This window comes from Neodiprion virginianus, chromosome 3 (genome assembly GCF_021901495.1).
Source record: "Neodiprion virginianus isolate iyNeoVirg1 chromosome 3, iyNeoVirg1.1, whole genome shotgun sequence".
NCBI lineage: Eukaryota > Metazoa > Arthropoda > Insecta > Hymenoptera > Diprionidae > Neodiprion > Neodiprion virginianus.
The window spans coordinates 14,681,517-14,701,124 of NC_060879.1; the positions used below are offsets into that span (position 1 = coordinate 14,681,517).

The 19,608-nt window shown below is 40.7% G+C and overlaps 1 protein-coding gene and 2 long non-coding RNA genes across 3 annotated transcripts in view; all 3 read left to right on the forward strand.

Moving 5' to 3' along the window:
• The window catches only part of LOC124300690 (glutamate receptor ionotropic, NMDA 2B), a 1,918,249-nt gene that overhangs the window by 1,853,450 nt on the left and 45,191 nt on the right, over positions 1 to 19,608 (forward strand). The gene's annotated exons all lie outside the window — the stretch shown is intronic.
• LOC124300702 (uncharacterized) lies at positions 1,596 to 12,051 on the forward strand. Its single transcript, XR_006907287.1, has 3 exons — positions 1,596 to 1,732; positions 10,925 to 10,929; positions 12,041 to 12,051. It is a non-coding gene; the product is annotated as an uncharacterized LOC124300702 (long non-coding RNA).
• Positions 9,986 to 10,562, forward strand: LOC124300704 (uncharacterized). The gene is made up of 2 exons (XR_006907289.1): positions 9,986 to 10,104; positions 10,227 to 10,562. It is a non-coding gene; the product is annotated as an uncharacterized LOC124300704 (long non-coding RNA).

The following is a 19,608-nucleotide window of genomic DNA, read 5'->3' on the forward strand; positions in this document are numbered from 1 at the left end:
AACAATTTATTATATATGTATACTGTATAGGTATATACCTTGTGACGTGGTATTTCGTACCCCGTCACATGGTTTAATTATCGCACTTTCTTACGTACGGAATATCGCTAAAAATACCGACAGCACGTCTGAGGCCAATACTCCAAAAATGAACGACTAGTTACCTTTAGGTGAAATTCTCTTTATTAAGCTAATTCTATTATATTTTCTGAATTTGTAACGCTCTACAAGAACCGACTCCGAGACTTCCGCTTCAAGATACCAGGACACTTCCTGACAGGGGTCACTTACCAGCTCAACACTGACCACCACAGACTACAGACGAACGAATACCGCTGAAACCACTCCCGATGGATGCTTATCTAAGTTGTGAACAGGGTCGTGCGTGATGCACAAACAGTACCTCCAACTATTTAAGACTTATCGGCCACGAATCAACGCTTCGACCGCTCAGATGCATCGCCAGACGGCGTACAGGGCTGTGCGTCAAAAACACAACAAAGCCTCCCGGCGACGATACTTATCAGCCTGGAGCTGAACCGACCACGACATCTACTATGTCGTTGTCTATCAAATAGAGGACGATTTTCTCTTAATGAACCGTCCTATCGAAGGGCTGTGGCGTGGAATGGGTTAGACTATGCTGACCACGTGCATCTGGTGGATATAGTGTGGGGATCCGGGTCGAGGGCCATCCCCAACAGATCGTTCCGGCATGAGCGCTCCGATGAGCGAGGGCCGGGATGCAGCGCTGACGAAATAGCTACAACGGGGAGTACCAGTGAAGCAAGGAGTGAAGTACAATCGGTCGCAAGTCCAAGAGATCGGCGACGCAATATTATCGCACACCTCAATATCGCAACACATGAGCGGTACGACCTCCCCTCTCACCAACGATACAGCACAGCTAAGGGATAACATCTCCGACCACCTTCCGACGTCCCGATACCTCAATACCTGTCAGCAAGGAAGAAGAAAAACAAGCGGCGAGGGATTATCGCCCTCTACCTGTAGACCAGACCTACGCAACCTGCTGGCCCAATTAGAATAACGCAAATTTGAGGAAGAATCACGCGACAGCAGCACGACGAAATCAGGATCATCGCTCGTCTCGACACTCTACGTTCAGTTTTCACTCTAAGAAGACGTGCTATCGATATATCGTACAGCTATTACTATTTCTTGTATCTCTTGTATCGTAAATTCAGTTTCTCACTTTTGTTACCGCATCTTCGGTGCCTGTTATATCTTCTTTTCACTTGAATGAGGTTCCTTTTCTATTATGTGAAGCCACGAAATTACTTGCAATATATCTTATCTTTATCTCTCTCTCTTTTTCTCTTGCAGTTGGTCAGCGTAAGCCACCTGGGCTCGTACCTTATTCTCTACTATTTTTCATCTTATCCCTTTCTATTTCTTATTGCAAGTAACTTCGCGACTGGTTGACTCTTACTTACGCATTTTTAGTGACTATTGCTTTAATTTATTATCTCTCTCTTCTGGAATAACTAAATATCTAATATCGCTATATAGCAGCGTGTTCTGTTGAATTATCAAATTTTACCTTAGCTATTGAGCATTACTATTTCGTTATATTTTTTTCCTATTATCGTGCGCAAAGTTCGATTTTGCGCATGCATTTGCGTTCGCAAAGTACCACTTTCCCACACGGTGACAAGAGCGTGCGGGAATGCAACTGAGCCAACGGGGATGTAGCTGAGCGTGCGGGAATGTGGTGAGCGTGCGGAAATGTATAAGAGTATACGAGCGATTCCAAGGTATACACGCGCGCGCCATCTCTGCGGCACTCTCTTCGCATTAACACGTGCGAGCGATACTTTGACGTTCGTTGTCCGTATTAAGAAAACGGCAGAATACAATACACAGAGCGCACGTTTTAAAGATGTAAACAAAATGAGTCATTAAAAAATATACCGTTTCATTTTGTAAATTGTCACGTTACGATGAATATTAATAATAATTGAAAATAATAAATAAATCAGATTTTTCTTAATTTAATAAATTTATAATAGTCGTATAATTTGTTATTCTTTTGGGCGGGGGAGCTTCGCCCCCCCCGAACCCTCACGTCCTAGCGCCCCAACGCCACCGTTCTATACGTTTCAATTATTCAAAATAATTGTAGTGGTCAAACTTTGCGCAACTTAATTGGAAAAATAGTATACGATACTCGTGCGCACGTAGGTCATCCCGCACTCACTTCGCTCGTGCGGGAACGACCTACTTTGCGCACTCGTATCGTAATGTACTGTTCTGATTAACTCAAAACTGTTTCTTTACCTATTATCTTTTAGTAATTAATTTCAGTGAGTGTACCGCGTGAGCGATCTTACATCGCCGCGCGGCCTCACTCGTTGTTCTTTTGACTTGGTAGTATTGCGCCGTATCGAATAACATCTTTTTCATTATTTTGTTCGCTAGTGCTGCTGATCGTAGTTGTCCGTAGTCTCTTTGATTTGTCGTAAGTTGCGCATTAATTCTCTTGAGTATCACTTGTCGTAATCCCGAAATTATCTTTTACCGTACCAAATATTATCTCTTTCTTCTCGCACTTACCGCAAACTAGAGGCTACGTATCATCTGTTAGTTTCTATATTTTATAATAATTCTCTACTTGACCTGTTTCTTTGAATTTACCTCGTAATCAATAATTCCCTGCCTCTGTTATATCTCTGATAATTCTGGTAAAGTGATAACTATTACAATTTTCGTATTTCGCATGTTTCTTATAATCGCTTCGCACATTTTATGGCTCGCTTTATTAATGCTCATTTCAAGTACCTTATCTCTTTCTCTGTTCTGCTTATTTAGGGTGAAACCGTATTAATTATTACCTGGAATCATAGTACCGCGAGCCTACGCATATCGCTCGTTTATTCTGAAAACGTTCTGTTATTGGTTAAATCTGTCGCTCAACTTTTCTCTTGCTGTAAACTAATTGTCTTACATATCTTAACTGTATCTAAATCTCTTCAGTTATTCGCTTGTTATTGAAATTTATCGCTTCTTGGTCAATATATTTGATACTATTTCTGCTTCACCTGTTTCTTATTTTATCTATTGGATTCAACCCCTCCCCTCTACCATTATCTTGTCTATACTAAGCAAGCTGTGCCAAATCATCAACCCTCAACAAATTGGTTACAACCTATACATATATCTATGTATAGGTATGCCCTAACTCTCTACGGAGTTATAACGTTCTCACTTTCTTCTCTCTAAGAAAGATAGACAAACTATACAGTTCATTTCATACCTGCGGGACGGCAGGTAACAGATTTAGAACCCGAACATTTAAAATATGTTTCCAAAATTGTTCCTATCGATTGCTTGTATGCAACATTAGTTATTTTCATTAACATTTTGTAGTCGCAGAATTTTTTACTTGTGGCTTGGCGCGAGCGTAGAGTTCAAAAAAAAATTTATATTCAAATGGTCTGCCTTTGGAAAATCAAGGGTCTGGATGTCTGCCTCTGGATTTTCAACATTTTGAGGACGATTCTGAGCATCGGTTCAAAAGGCAGACATGAACAAATGATTTAGCACACCATCTTTTCTTCATTTTTAAAGCGCTGTCAACTGACAACTCAGCGCTACCATGGTGGCAGACCATTTTTCTGTGGCCCTTCACATTGTTTTTGATCGAACAATTTAGGTCTGCCGACTGAACATTTCATACACACGTTTTTAAATCATTAAAAAAAGTTAAAAAATTCACTACTACAAAAGGCAGAGGTCCGGATGTCTGCCTCTAGATTTTAATCGGTTTCAGGATGATTGTGACCATGAGTCCAAGAGGCAGATATGAACAAATGATTTAGCACACCCTTTTTCCAATTTTTTAAGCACTGTCAATTGACAACCCAGGCCTGTCATGGTGGCAGACGCGGTCCTTAGTGTTTCTTATGGTACAAAAATTGATATTAATAATGTCTGCCAATCGAACAAATCATTTAGAAATTTACGCACCCAGCTCCCTAGCTAACGGTTAACGTGGCACTGTATACGGAGTCAAAGCTGCAAAATCCTTTCCGACCTAGCAGCTACCCGCCCTACAGCATACGACTGCGGTACAAGGGGGTAAGTTTTCCGATACCTTCAAACCGATATCCCCAAGTTCAATCTTCAAAATAATTTATCGACAAGCACGTTTGAATCAAGTCTTACAGTGTCACTATAATTGAGGAAAAATTTCTAAATCAAGAGAATGATGATTCATTTACTCGTTATAGAAAACAGAATTAACACGGACGACGACGATGAACTTGAATGACATACGATGTTTTATTACGCTTCGATTTAAAATATTTCTCGTTTATTTAGCAGCCAATTGTTACGTCATCGAACTGCAAAATTTTTACATCATTGCTGTTTAAGCTATTTCTAAGTAGAGTACTCGTAACAAAATCCATTGTAAGATTGTTTGAGCGTAAATTAATGTAAAATAAAAAAATAGATCTGACCGACGACGCGCGTAAGATTTTGATATTTAAAAATTATTGATGCAAGGAGTCCGTGCCATTTACTGACTATGTCGATCTTGAATGCTTTCTCGAGCCTATGGTAGGTAGAGTGCAAAAGCATGTTTTGCACATCACGGCTACTACGTTTACCATACTTTTAACGATTCTTCGTCTTGATTCTGGCGGAACCGCGGTCCTGACAGCATTTTGTGGTTCATAAGCGAATTGCAATCTTGAGCTATGACCATCGAAGATTATTTGAATAAAGTTTTGCCGATGGAACCGTTAAGTGCGGAACAGGAACGACAGTTTAAAGCGGCGGAGGTTTGCCACATCTCCGAGGGACCGATCATGCCCACAAATGTAAAGCATCGCAATCATTCCCATTTCACTGGTAAATATCGCGGTGCGGCGCATCAGGGCTACAATCTGAATCATACAATCTCGCACAATATACTGTTTGTGGACGGGTTATTACGCACATTTTTCCATCCGCGATTTGGCAACCATCATGGAAGGATTGGTTACTCTTGTCCCAATCAACAAGGACAAGTACATTGCTTTCGCAGAAGAGATTGAAGGCACAAAAGAGAATTTGCGCTTCATCAACTCGATCTGATTCATAGCCAGAAGCAGTAATGAGCTTTCGTTGCATTTATATGACGTTGATAACCAAGTTACTTGTGAATGTCATGATAATACTGAGGAATTCTAGATTGTCGCGTGCAAAAGTGTATTCCCCTACGAATTCATCGATAAATGGGCGAAAATAGGTGAGCAGCAGTTACCGGTGAAGATGAATTTCATTCAAATTTGAACGATTCCGACGTTTTGAATAAAGATTACGTGTACGCCAACAATTTTTGGCAAAACTTTCAAGTTAACTACGCTCGGTGAGTATTCAGATTTATAATGTATGTTTATGGGTGCCTTGTGAGGTGTGGTGGTGGTGAAATAATACTTCAATTGAGTTGCTTTGGAAAGAGTTTAATTTCATTTAATTTTAAAACCCTTCACATCGGGTTTATAACCTTAAATCTTACCTGAAAAGAGAAACATCATTCAAAGCTTTGATTCCCTCATTTTTATCATGTTAAAATGAGTTTTCTCGTGCTCCTCTCGCACCTGTCGTGTATGTCCTCTGTAGCTATCCAATGGACTCGAGCAGTTCTCTCACGATCCTATCGACTAGAGCAGTATAGCTTAGAGCTCTCATTGCGCGGTAGATTCAATTTAAATGAAGTGTATAATTGAGCTTCATTTACATATAAAACTGATGTACTGCTATTGGTTGATATTCCTAAAAACTTCCGTCGTAATTGCTTCCGAACCTACAATATTGACTCTTTGCATTATTCTACCGCACCGGGGCTTGCTTTCGATGTGATGCTCATGCACGAAAATCGAGCTTGAATTACTGACAGACATGGACAAAATGCTGTTCATTGAAAAAGGCATCAGAGGTAGTGTCGCACAATGCTCCAACCGGTGTGTAGAGATAACAACTCGTACATGGGCGAAGATTCCGATATAAGCGTAGAAATTACCTAGTTAATGTACTTTGATGTGAATAACCTGTATGGTGCGGCTATGAGCCAACATCTGCCATCCGGTAAATTTGAATGGGCGTATAATTTGCAATTACATTTGCACTCCATCACGGATAATTTCCTGGTTGGATACGAATTGTAATTGAATTTCGCTTGATTTTACCCACAGGGAGTTGAATAACCAAATTCTGTGGTGTCATATGAGCGAACATTTTGAATTCTTGTTGTCACGTGGCAGATATTTAACCGATGGAAGTGACACCACCGGTGGCTCTTCTTTTATGTTTCCAATGTCCATTACAAGATGGTGTTATCTCTCAACCTGACTGACATTTCGTGTCACATATGGCATCCTCTTTATGGATTAGTTGTTGTTCTATCAATGTTGACCGACTCTGCTTCGTTTGCAAAGTTCACCGCAGGATGACCACTATTTTATTGGGGTGGTGGAGGAATATTTAATGTTTAAAAATAACGGTTGGATTCTGCCTGCAATCGATCATCATAGTATCAGCATCGTATCCTCCTCTTCCTCATCATCATTAAAACAATGCATCCCTCGCAACCGTTTGAATACGATGATGATGGGAGTAGGGTCTTTAAAGATCTCTTTTCAATGCGTCGCACTTTTGAACATAATTCTGAAATACTTTCTCGTATTATTATTGAAACAGCGATGATAAATATAGAAAAGTTGAAAGAATTCAGAAAACTTATTTTTCAGCGTGTTATTCAAATGCAATGATCATCGAAGATTTGAAAAATTGGTATTTGTAGCATCGCAGGAGGATTCGTGTGGCTTGATATATTGGAGAAGTAGCTTCGAAACTAGAAAAGATTAAAATAGAAACGAAATTTAGAAAAATCTTTCGTATATTATTCAAAGGTATATTCTATCCGGGAAAAGAAAATTAATACTGGAAACTTCGTAGAGAAAACGTTATTCAATGAAGTACTTACAAATTAAACTGTCTGGAGTTGTTGGGATTTCAAATGAAAACATTTTCACTAATCACTTTGCCAAACATTTTTCCTACACGGTGGATTTTTCAAGTGCGTGAGAATGCCGGCAATACATGAGTTTAATGTCGGTAAAAAATGTCGCCAAAATGAGATTTCGGTGTTCTTCGTTATCATAAACCAGATGAGCTGCCCTTTCGTCATTTTACAATTGAATCTTACGGGACTAGGCTCAAAGTGCGTGATTTATCAGCGTCGAGTGGCATCGTATGATAGTTCAGTGCATCCAGTGCAACTATGTAAATTTTTTCAATTTGTGTGACTAGTAACTGATCCGTAATTTTTTTTTCTCAAAATTTAAAAAAAAAAAAGTGCTGCACTTTTTGCGAAAATAAGGCATCAGTTGCCCAAGTTTCATTGCAATTGTTCAACGGTGAAGGATTTTTGGCTCTCCGCGTTTTCGAGATGTACAGCGCGTCTTTGAAAGTATCATAACGGGAATCAGAATTCCTTTTCACTGGACCCCGGAACGCGCGAAGAAGCTTCCAAGAAATTAAAGGCTAAGTTTACTTCTTCCCCGATTTTAGCATATCCAGATGTCGCATTTCCTTTTATTTTGGATACAGAGGCCTCTCTTTCAAGAATAGGTGGGGTTCTGTCATAGATTCAGGGAGGTAAAGAAAGAGTGATTAGTTATCACAGTAGAATTCTTAGTAAAACCGAGAGATAATACTGTGTCAAACGTAGGGAGCTTTTAGCCGTTGTGAAAACTGTAATTCATTTTCATCACTATCTATACGGGAGGAGATTCTTGATTAGAACAGACCATGCCTCTTTAAACCGGTGACTTTCGTTTTAAGCCCCAGAAAGGCAGGTAGTTAGGTGGATTAAAAGGCTCGAACAGTACGATTTTAAGATTCAACACCAAGCAGGACATAACACAGAAACGCCGATACTCTCTCTCGAAGATCTTGCGAAAAAATGTCAGAACGTAGACAATGTGCAAGCCTAGAGAAATACCGAAACCCCCCTTCTTTATCACAGAAGGTTTCACTCGAAGAAGATCTGGAGGATTAGAGAAAATCTTAAGAAGAAGATAACACTCTAACTCAAATTGAATCCTGGAAGGAAGCGGAGACCTGCACGGACTGGCAAGTTATATCTTCAGCTAAGCCAGACTTGAAAATTCATTCCGCTCAATGGGACTCTATCCTTTTAATTGACGGAATTTTATACCGTGAATGGGGAATCTGCAGACTTAAGGGAAATCAGGCGGCAACTTTTGGTTCCTATGACTCGGGTTCCAGAGAATCTTTTCCTCCACCATGATTCTCGTACAGGCCGACACTTCGCCACGAGCAAAATTCTAGGCAGGATACGCAATTACTACTTTTGGCCGCGTTGCCGGACTGAAGTTGAATACTGGTGTTGAAGATGCCGAGTCTGCACGGCAAAGAAAGGACCTCGAGCTAAAGGACATAGTTCTCTTCAAGTTCACAACGTGGAAGCTCCGTTTAAGAGACTAGCGATGGACATCTTCAGCCCTCTCTCTACAACCTATTCTGAGAATAAATATGCTTGCGTCATTGCCGATTATTTCACCAAGTGGCCTGAAGTGGTCCCACTTGCCAATCAAGAAGCCTCTACTGTAGCTGAAGCGTCTGTTAAAGAGTTTATCTGTAGGCACGGAGTTCTTTTAGAACTTCATACGAATCAGGAGTAGCATAGCAAGGCCGGTTCTACAAGCAGATTCCTGTTACCGGCACTTACCGATATCCTCCCCAGACTCAAACCCTTTTTCGCGATGACGTCACAGTCTGCCGTATCGACTTAAGATCAAAAACGTGCAACCTTACCGACAGTTGTATCGGTCAACGGCAAAAATCGCACGGCTTCACCGACAATTCTTATCGGTCGAAGGTTGAAATCGTGCTGTTTTACCGACAATCTTACCGACCAAAGGTTGAAGTCTCTATGTAGTGGTCGCCTGCCAACGGTGAAGGGCGCAGCGGAGGGCGTGAACTTTTTTGCCGACCTGAATGTCGGTTACCGTCCCGCATTCTTTTCTCACGATAGGACTGTTGATGTGTAACATTAAGGGCGTTGCCTAGCTAGAAAGCGCGGGCTACTCCGCTTCCCGCGTTAACCGTGGCGAGAGAGAGGGTAAAGAAACAAGTGAGACGGAGCAGCTGAGCTGTCGCCGGAGTGGGGCGGGTGACGCGGCTAGCCTCTTCCACCCCTCACGAGCATTCGGTTTCAAATACTTTTAAACAGCCCAGTGTATCGCGCTGGGCACGACTCAGCGCCTGATGAATAATAGAAAAAAAAAGTAGACTCCTTTCAGATTCCACTTGAAAAATGTACTAGTAATACAGAATTTAATAAGGAACCCGAAACTATTTTTTTTATAATTCAAAAACTTGTCATTAATGAGGTAAAAATCGTCAAAGATTTGAATTGTTTATAAAAATTGGGATTTTCAATAATGTTCAACATTGCATTTTTTTTATGAAAGCTTATTCGTTCACCTTCCGAATGCACTGGAAATGATGTCTTTACGTCGAATAGAACCGGATATATGCGAGCTCCTTTTGCATCAAAATTGAATGATTGTCTTGTAACTTTCGAAAACAAACATAATTCGGACGAACACCAAAATGCGTATCGATTCTTTTTATCTTTATTTCATGTGAAAAAAAGTATGAATAGATTGAAAAAATACGAGGTCATTTTTTGATTGACGTGACGTAGAATTCCTTGTACGTATGTTGATATAGATATACATTCTTCATATTTCAACGAAAATTATATTCACCGGCGCATAGTGGTCCGAAAGCCCGAATTCTTGGCCAAAACCCCCAAAACCGAAAGTTATCATCCGAGGTAAAGCTTCACATATTTGTCAATAGAAAGCATTAGAGCTTTGAAATCCAAAAGGGCAGATGTTCATATTCATTCCATGGCCTGTGGTAAGCCCTCGAAAATGACCATTGTCGAGACTCGCGCGGGACTGTGGTGTGTGCACGCTTTCGAGCGCGCGAAAAAAAAGGCTGTAGTTTTTTCAATTTTCATCAAAATCGAGTCAACCAAAATGAATATTATTCCTCAAGGTAAGTGAATTACATAAATTTTGTGAATGAACCAAGTTTCGGAATTTATGGCGATGATATTAATGATGCAATACGAGTGCTGCAAAATAACCTATTTCATTGAATTGCATTACTATCTGTAGAGAATTAGTTATGATCCCCGGAGATCCTGCGGAGATCTCAACGATTCCTAGTGTGAAAAAGTATAGAGAATGTGAAACCGTTGGCATCGCCTGCTCGTTTTTGCTCCATTGGTCAAAAATACGCATTCTTTGAAGCAGTGTTTTGTCGACTCGGTCGGAGCCTCGTGGCCCGCCTCGTGGGATTAGTGTAGCGGGGCGACGCAGACAACGTCATTCATCGAAACAACGTCGATGATGAGAATTCAGATAGCGATTAGTATGTATCTTTAAAAATTATGTTATTTTGTTTTATAAGAAAAAAATCTGTATGAATTAAAGGAATTAATTTACAAAATATCACTTTTAACAAAGTTGTACCATTTTTCACGAAATATTCCCGCCATTTTCGGTCCACCATTTTTAATTTCGCATTTTTACATTCGTTTTCGGAATCGGCGACCCCAAAAACATTACTAGTATGAATTTCAGCGAATCGGTATCATTTTTCGCGAAAAACATCCGCCATTTAACGTCCGCCATTCTGAATTTTGCATTTTTGTTTTTTTTTTTCGAAATCAGCGACCCAAAAAACATTCGCACTATGAATTTCTAAAAATTCGTACCATTTTTTGTATAAAATATCCGCCATTTCGGGGCCGCCATTTTGAATTTCGCATTTTTGCGTTCATTTTCGAAACCAGCAAGCCAAAAAACTATAGGTATAGTAATACTAGCAATTTTCACTGAGAAATATTTGAGTTATTAGTTTTAACCAGGAATTCGGGCTTTTGGACCACTGTGCGGTGCATTACTCCCGAAAAGTGTACGTGCAATATTCTGTGGACCGTCAAATTGTGGTAGGACTAATGCGCTACTTACACTTATAACCTATTCCAACGAAGTTGGATTTGAATATAATCATATCTACTCAAAATCTCTCAACCAACCGAAATACCAATTGTTGAAGCAATTGTTGGATAATGTTGAGAATATGTAGTATTTTGCGTTTACCGAGCGTGAATAAGTGATTACACCGGAAAAAGCACAGCCCAACTCAACAATCGTATTTGACGATGTAGCATGCGAGAAGCAGGACAATATTAGAGCCTACTTTTGCATGGGTAGACATCACGACGTTGACTGTATCTATCTCTGTAAGACGTACGCGCGTATTCCCAAACATCTTGTGCGCGACAACGTAAATTTACTCGTGTTATTCAAGCAAGACGATATGAACCTGAGACGCGTATACAACGACCATGTAAACTCCGAATTGTCTTACACAGAGTTTACGAGTGTGTGCTCCGCATGCTGAAACGGTGAGAAGTCCGGGTTTCCGGTGATCGACAAAGACAGTGAGCCCAACGAAGGACGATACAGAAAGGAATTCGATTCTTTTGTTAGCCTGGAGAAGAAATGAAATATAACGGTTCCGAGCGAAAGACGCAGTAACGTTGCAGACTCAGCTGCGTCAACATGCAGAGCTCTGAAATTTCTAAGCAAATAGATGTCCTTCATCAGATCGCTCAAGCAAGTGCTGCGATCCGTCGAAAACACAGTTTTCTCAAATCGGGCAAGGAATCTACGGCTCAGAAGTTGAGTGACGTTTTCAAACCACTAGGGACTACGTTGCAAGAACTGATGTATGTTCTAAAAGATGGTAAACCTGTAAAACAAGAGGTGAAAGAAATTGAAGAAGAAATAAATCAGATAAAAAATGAAACGAACAATGAAACTGTCTCGGAAATGGACGATTTCTTGGCGTTGGCAGAAGATGATGAAATCGCAATAACACCGGTCAAGAAAATCGAGGATAAGTATGTTGCACTGATGAGAGATGGGAAGACGAAAAGTGAATTGGACAACGTGTACGGTGTACGAAACCTCACAAACGGACTCAATGATTGGTGATTTGTTGATATCTTTCGAGGGTGACTACGTCCGAATTGGGGATACGCTTTACACGAAAACGAAGGGTTTGCTGGAACTTTTGTTCAAAAAGAAGCCTGACGGTTCTTATGTGAGCGCCGGAGATCGGGAAAGTTTTAAAAACATAATCCCCGCAACGAACGCGCATAAAAAGTATCACTCATCCGATGAAGCTGTTCGGAACGATAACAGTTACAAATTCAAAAATGTCATTGCCGAATTGATGGATTATTCCCCATCACCTCGCCGAAAGGGTGAAGGTCTACTTCCGCAAGCTGTGATCACTCGACAAGGTGTTGAAACGGAATACGTGTTCTGGGATGATCCGAACGAGTTAGTAGAGCGTCTTCGTTTACTCCTGGCATCTCAGGCAGCGGGAAATCCGAGTCACAATAACAAAATAATCTCCATTATCGAAAAACTGCGCGAAGTAGAAATCTTTTGTTAAGCAGCTCACATCGTTTTTGCATTTATTACCGAGACGAGCGTCGACGTGGAAAACCAGGTTTTCCTTCTCCGTATTTCCGTTTAAGAGCTCACTAGATGATTCTCTCCATTTAGTCACGAACAGATTCTCGACTTCCTGTTCTGATACAGAGTGAAGTGTTTTTAGATCAAAACTGTGGGATCAAACCCCAGCATTTATAGTATTATGTTCTTTAGAGGACATGTTGCTGGTAATGGGAATTATTTGAGAATGATTTGTTTCAATACTGGAAGTTGTTTGTTTTGTTTTAGTCTTACGTTTTTCCATGGATTTGTTCCTTTTCAGACACTTCTCTCAAATCGACTTTTGAGACGGATAGGCTTCGCTTTCTTTGACAGCTTGAATGAAGCCATAATAATTTTTCAGGGTCAATGAGCGATGAATTGATTTTCACATTTTACTATCCCCCAGTGTTTTGTGAGCACTTTTTCAGGTTTCTTGACACAGCATTTTCCTGTCATCTCTTCTCTGTTCCTGAGGACATCTGGTGGTCGACGATCTTGTACTTTTTCCAGACACAATCAAATAAGATCATTTCTTTTCTTTTACTGATACAAACTTCTGAAATTTGAACAATCTTTTATTTCCCCAAATTCGATCAGCGAATTTTTTTATCCGGTCCCGTTTAGACCAATCTATCCTGGTTCCTGATTCCCTGGAAAATTTTCTCCAGAAAGTACCGTTTGATACCGACCGCCCTACGGATTCACACGAAGATGCTTACTTACACACTTTTAACACTTACCTTTATAAAACACAGCACACCAATTGTTGGATTTGGAATTTGTTGCTTAGCTATTTATTCAAGGTTTTCTATGGTTTACCTTAGGATTATGGGCAAATGGTAGGTAGTAAAAAAGGGAGTCTTCAGATTTTTAGAGCCATAGCTTTGACTCACCTACGAGCACCGACTGCTAGATCACTTTTATGATTGTAATAACTCATTCGGATCGGGACGACTCTTTTCTCGGGGAGGGGGGGAGCTGTATTATAAAGGATAAAATCACACGTTTTACCCCCCTTTCTTAACAGATGATGAGACCTAGTAGTCGTCATGTGAACATGTCACTCACATGTTATCAGATGAATAAGGTTGCTACGTCAACCAACATTATTGAACAGAAGAATTGAAGTTAACTTGAGCACACATACTTTTCTTCACAAGCATTTCCAAGCATTTATTTCCGTCTTCGGTTGATATCCAGTTAAGCTTGAGACCCTATATTTTTCTGTAACGTCTTAAAAGTTACAATTTATTAAACTGCAGAAACTCAAAGCAATGTTTAGGATTAGGATTAAAATTAATAAAAGTGCATAGAGTTTCAAAGTTCACGCAATATCTGTGGCTCCAGCGTTACATCACTCTCAACACCGACATGCGCAAGCAGTCCAGAAATGATATTGAGAAAAACTCCTATAAACTCATGAATAACACGGTGATGAGAAAGACTATGGAGAATGTGCAAAATCACCAAGATTTCAAATTGATTACAAAATGGGAGGGAAAAGGTGGTCCGAGAAGTCTCATTACTAGGGCAAATCTTCGTAACTGCACCATATTTGACACAGATACGCTTATTATAGAGAAGGATTGTGTCAGAGTTCGCTTGACTAGGTCGATATACATTAGCGCAACAATTCTAGACGTATCGAAAATTTTTCTGAACGATTTTCATGACAATTATATAAAGCTTAACTTTTTCGACAAGAAGGTCAAATTGATGTACACCCATAATGACAACTTTATTTATCAATTGAATGTACCTGACATATATGACATCATTAAATGTGATGTTGACACAATGTTTGACACTTCCGACTACTCTCCCGACAATGTATTTGTTATTCCGCTCAAAATAAGGAAATGTATAGGCCTGATGAAGGACGAAAACAATGGCAAAATTACGACAGAGTTCACAGGGCTACGAGGGAAACTGTACACATTCAACACGATGGGCAAGGATTAAAAAAAAAACACGTCATCAATGGCATCAAAGTCAGTAAACGTGCGAAGGGGATCAAAAGTTGAACGTTGAACACCATCACGGCTGACGATTATAAGCGCTGTCCGTTAGCCTATAATGGTCGGCCCAACTACAATGTCTCTCGCGTAGCAAAAAAAACAAATTAGCACTTTCGTATAAAAAAAAGACAACGAACTTTGGGGGTTTATCGCTGTCCGCATAAACTAGTCGTAGGATTATCTGCATATGTGGAACCGTTGTAAATATTCATGATTGTAACCTCGGATAATCCTTCATCAGGCTCAGACGTTTCTTCATCAACAAGATATTCAACGGATCAGAGTTTCAAATGTGAATAACATATTTCGGAAATATGATATATTCTTTAATTATTTATTTATCTATTATTGTAAATATTTTTGCGCCCCTTCAGGTTACAAGAACTCCCGTTTCCACATACATCTTACATTATTCCTGATCTACATTTGAAATTCGTCGCGAAGAGACACATTTTTGACATGTGTGTGAAGCTTGTTGATATGTGCACACATGTGCTTTATGTGGCTATTGATGTGAATTATATTCACTTGGCCATTTTTGAACGGCGGGCCCTTCATTTTTGCTGATACGAAATATAACATATCATATTTATAACGAGAAAAATTTGCTAGAGAAGAGTACAATTTCGAAATTTTATTCCTTATCCTTGTCTTATATTATACCTTATCTCCACTTATTTTAAGACCTCTCCTCTCTCTCGCTGCCTTTGCCCTGTGCCACGCCGTTTTTTTATTCTACCTCTTCTATTTTCTTCTTCCTCTCAGTACCTTGCCTCCCGTAGTTCATTTTTCAATCTAAACATCGCAACCCTTGTCCACCTAATCTCCCCCCATTTCTTTCTCAGGTACCCTGGTATCCCCTTACCTTTCACCAGCCTATACCATTTATGTAACCTTGCATCCACTACTTGCTCCCATCTCTCCCTCTTCTACCTTTCGCCATATTTCTCCTCTATCTTCTAGAATCCAGCTTCCCTCTCGCTTTACTTTTTACAGCCCGCCTACTTTCTATTTCTCCTTTCGCAAAGAAACTTTCCCTTTACCTTTTCCATATTAATCCCTGTCCCTCTTTCTTTATTCTCACCTAACCTCTTCCGAGCAGATCCTAGCTACCCCACTTGACTCCCCCCTCTCTAACTTCTATTCAAAATTCCATGCCATTCTTCCGGCTCTGCTCCTCAACTTATTCCTCTGCATCTCTTGCATATCTGCCATCAGTAGTTTAAACAGGTGCGGGCTTAGTGCGCAGTTCTGCCTCACCCCCCTTACCATCCAGAAGGCCTCTCTTACGTGACCTCCACTCCTCACCCTACTCCACGTTTCCATGTATATATCTCCTCTATTTTTGCCCTCAGTACTGCTCTAGTGTCAATTTTAGGAAACTGGTGTACTTATACTTTTTACTTGTAATTGAATACTTATTTTATTTCAAAAATAAAAAATACATTATCCTATTTAAAAAATCAATGCTGACCTTCGATTTCCTTGGCGCATCCACTTAATAAAAATTCGAACGCGCTATGTTCCGTCCCCTTTAAAACCCTACAGCTCTTTTACCCTGCAACTTTTTTTGAGATTTTACTCCGTTTTTGAAAGAATTGCCCTGTCACTTTAAATGCCCCACCCCGTATATATTGTCTACCATTCCCATTCCCTTCCTGAAGCCAGTCTGATTGTGCGATAACCGTCCTCTTCTTCTCCACTTCCCTTACCAGCTTATCCGCCAGCACACTTGCGTACACCTTATACAGTGTCGGCATAAAGGGGGAGGTCCGTTTTTTCCGATCAAAAAATGGATTTTCGATTTTTTGCATTTTCATTCAGCTTATAGTCTTGAGAATATTCCCTTCAAATCTTATTAAGAATTTCGCAAAATTGGCGGAATTATAGTGATTTGAATGGACGGGTGCGCCGCAGGTATAAACCGAACTGCCAGGCGATGTCTCGGAACGCGCCAGGGGTCTAGGCCTGCTCGGACCTGCAGGTGCTATTTCGAGAATTTTCATACCAAGAAACCCTTCACCACCCCTCATCCTTTGTTATTTCTGCAACAAGCAATCGACGTGTCGTACGTTAGTATTGCTCAGACTTTTGAAGTGAGAGTACCTATTTGATTTACGAGTGAGAGTGAAGTAGTTGTTGAGTTGAAAAATGGATGAAAAAAGCAGCCAAGTTGATCGTGTACGAGCAGATCGTCAGAGGAAGAGGTCGTTTCGAGGGAATCAGACAACAGCAGAGACTGATTCGATTTTCAAATCGACTTGGGCGAAAAAATTACGGAATGTCCAGGATGATCAGGTTCCGCGAGACAGAGATAGCAGCTACGTGATTTTCAATTTCTTCGCGGTGTTCACGGCACTGAGTGCATATGTGGAGTAGAAAAAATGTCACAAGGAGGTGAAATTTGACCAAAAAACTGACTGGGCTCAGTTTCAAAATTCAAGTGAAATGTGCCTGTGGAGTCGAATTCGTGGATTCGTCTCCAAAGATCGGAGGAGCGTCTGAAATAAATCGTTGGTTTGCTTTTGTTTCTCGGCTTCTACCACTGACAATAGCTGGTTGGATTTGTTTTGTGGCCTTATGGACATCAATAAAGGTTTTACAAAGAGACTGTATACCACCTGTCTCGAGGACATACATATCGCCAGCAAAAGAGTTTTTGAGTCTGTACTGGAAAAAGCTGTTCAAGAAGAAAATCAGGAAAATATCGCTCGCGGACGAGTGGATACAGTGCTGACAGTATCAGGAGACGGCACCTGGAAGAAAAGAGGGTTTTCTTTAAAGTACGGTGTCACAACTGTAATCGGCTGTTACTCTTAAAAAGTCATCGACGTAGTAGTCAAATTGAGTTTTTGTCTGTGATGCAAAACATGGGAAAATCGGCGAGATACTCCAGAATTCGGAGATTGGATCGAAACGTATGCTGAAAAATGCAAGAACAATCACTCTGGAAGCGCAGGAAAGATGGATACTGACTCCGTAGTGAAGATGTTGGAACGGTCCGAGGAGAAGTATCGCGAGAGGTACGGCACTTACATAGGTGATGGTGATTCCAAAACATATACCGCCATCAAAAACGCAAAACCATATGGTGATGGATTGTTGGTGCAAAAGAAAAGAATGCGTTGGCCACGTGGAGAATAGAATGGGAACGAGACTCTGCAACGCGAAGTCTACCAATAAAGGTATTGGACGAAATGGAGCCGGAAAACTCACCAACAAAGCCATAATTGCTCTTACGAAATATTATGGCTTGGCAATCCGGAGGTATCCCAATTCCATGGAAGATATGCGCAAGGCCGTGTGGGCTACATTTTACCACCGGAGTTCAACCGACGCCAAACCCCAGCATCAATATTGTCCTGAAGGGCCTTCGAGCTGGTGCAAATATTAAAAAGCTGAGGCTCAAGGCGAACTGGCAAGCTTCAAACATGGTCAACCGTCCAACGCACAAGTTTTAACAGTCATCCGACCAATAAACGAAGATCTGGCCAAAGAAGAATTGCTGGAGAGATGTCTGGGGGCCCACACACAGAACAGCAATGAGTCTTTCAATTCTACGCTCTGGAACGGGGCCCCTAAACATATACATTGTGGTCTTTCTTCGCTTGAAATTGCTACCCCAATCCTGCAAATCATGTGTGCTATGGATCTGCGAATTGGCGACGACGCACATGATTTTGCAGCTACGCGTGACAACGAGCGCATCGACCGTGCTGACAGAAGATCGAACTTCAAGGTCCTGGCATCACGAAATAATGGAAGAGAGGCTAGTGGTCTTCAGTACAATTTTCACTTGACGAAAGAAGGACCCCAATATGGTGCCGGAACAGCTGATTGAGCGTAAGTGACTGAAATCAACGATTATTTCTAACGATTCATACCAAAACTTTAGACATGTTTTTCTCGAAACTACCTTTTTCAACCGTGTGCCCACGATATCTCAGAAACAACTGAATCGATTCACCTAAATTTTTCGCCAACTTGTTCAGAATACATCTACCTACAGCCCCTACCGCGGATAATAGTGTACGTAAAAAATTATGACATATACAACCTGAAGAAGACTGAAAAAAGCTGCCAAATTGAAAAAAAATCGTGATCGTCGCGCCATTTTGTGATTTTTAATTTCATCATTGTGATCGAGCTACGGACTATAGAGGGTCATCTGGCAAACCAATATATATTTGAATTTTTTGTTTCATATCAGTCAAACGGGCGCAATCGTGGGTACCGATGAAATACAGCCTCTTGCGGTCCAGCACGCCAAGCGAGTACGACTCAACGAAATGTCTCATGAAAATTTGTATACGCATAAAAAATATCAATGAATGTTCACGCAAAAAGGCTTCTCAATAGGTCTCACTGTTTCGATACAAAAAATTCATCAGAAACAATTTTTAAAAATCCGGTAAAACGGACTTCTCCCCTTTTAATACCACCCCTCTATAACTCTTCTACTTTTTTCCCCTTCGCTTTTTTCTACTATTAGTGCTCTTCATCCCTATTTTCATTCTTCCGGCCACGTTTCTCCTTTACATATTGTGATACATCTTTTCCGAACCCACTCTTGTATCTCTTCCCCCACATATTTCCATACCTCGTTCCTCATTCCATCCCCGCCCGGTGCCCTTCCGTCCCTCGTCTGACCTATCGCCTTCTCCATCTCTTCCCCTTGTATCTGATTTTTCCCATCCCTGCCTGCTGTCTCCCCTCCCCCTATCGTCCCCATCTCCAACCATCTCCTTGCACTCTTTGGCCCCTATTCCTTCACTTACCATCTTCCACTTCTTTCTTTCTCTATTTATCATCTTCCATACTTTGCTTTCCGTATTTGCTTCAGCTGCTTCTGTGAAAAATTTCTCTTTCCCTCCTCTTTTTTTTACCTCACACAGCCTATTATATTCTCTTTATTTATTTCTATATTTTTTTCCCTCTTCCTTACTTTTTTTCCAATTTCCTGT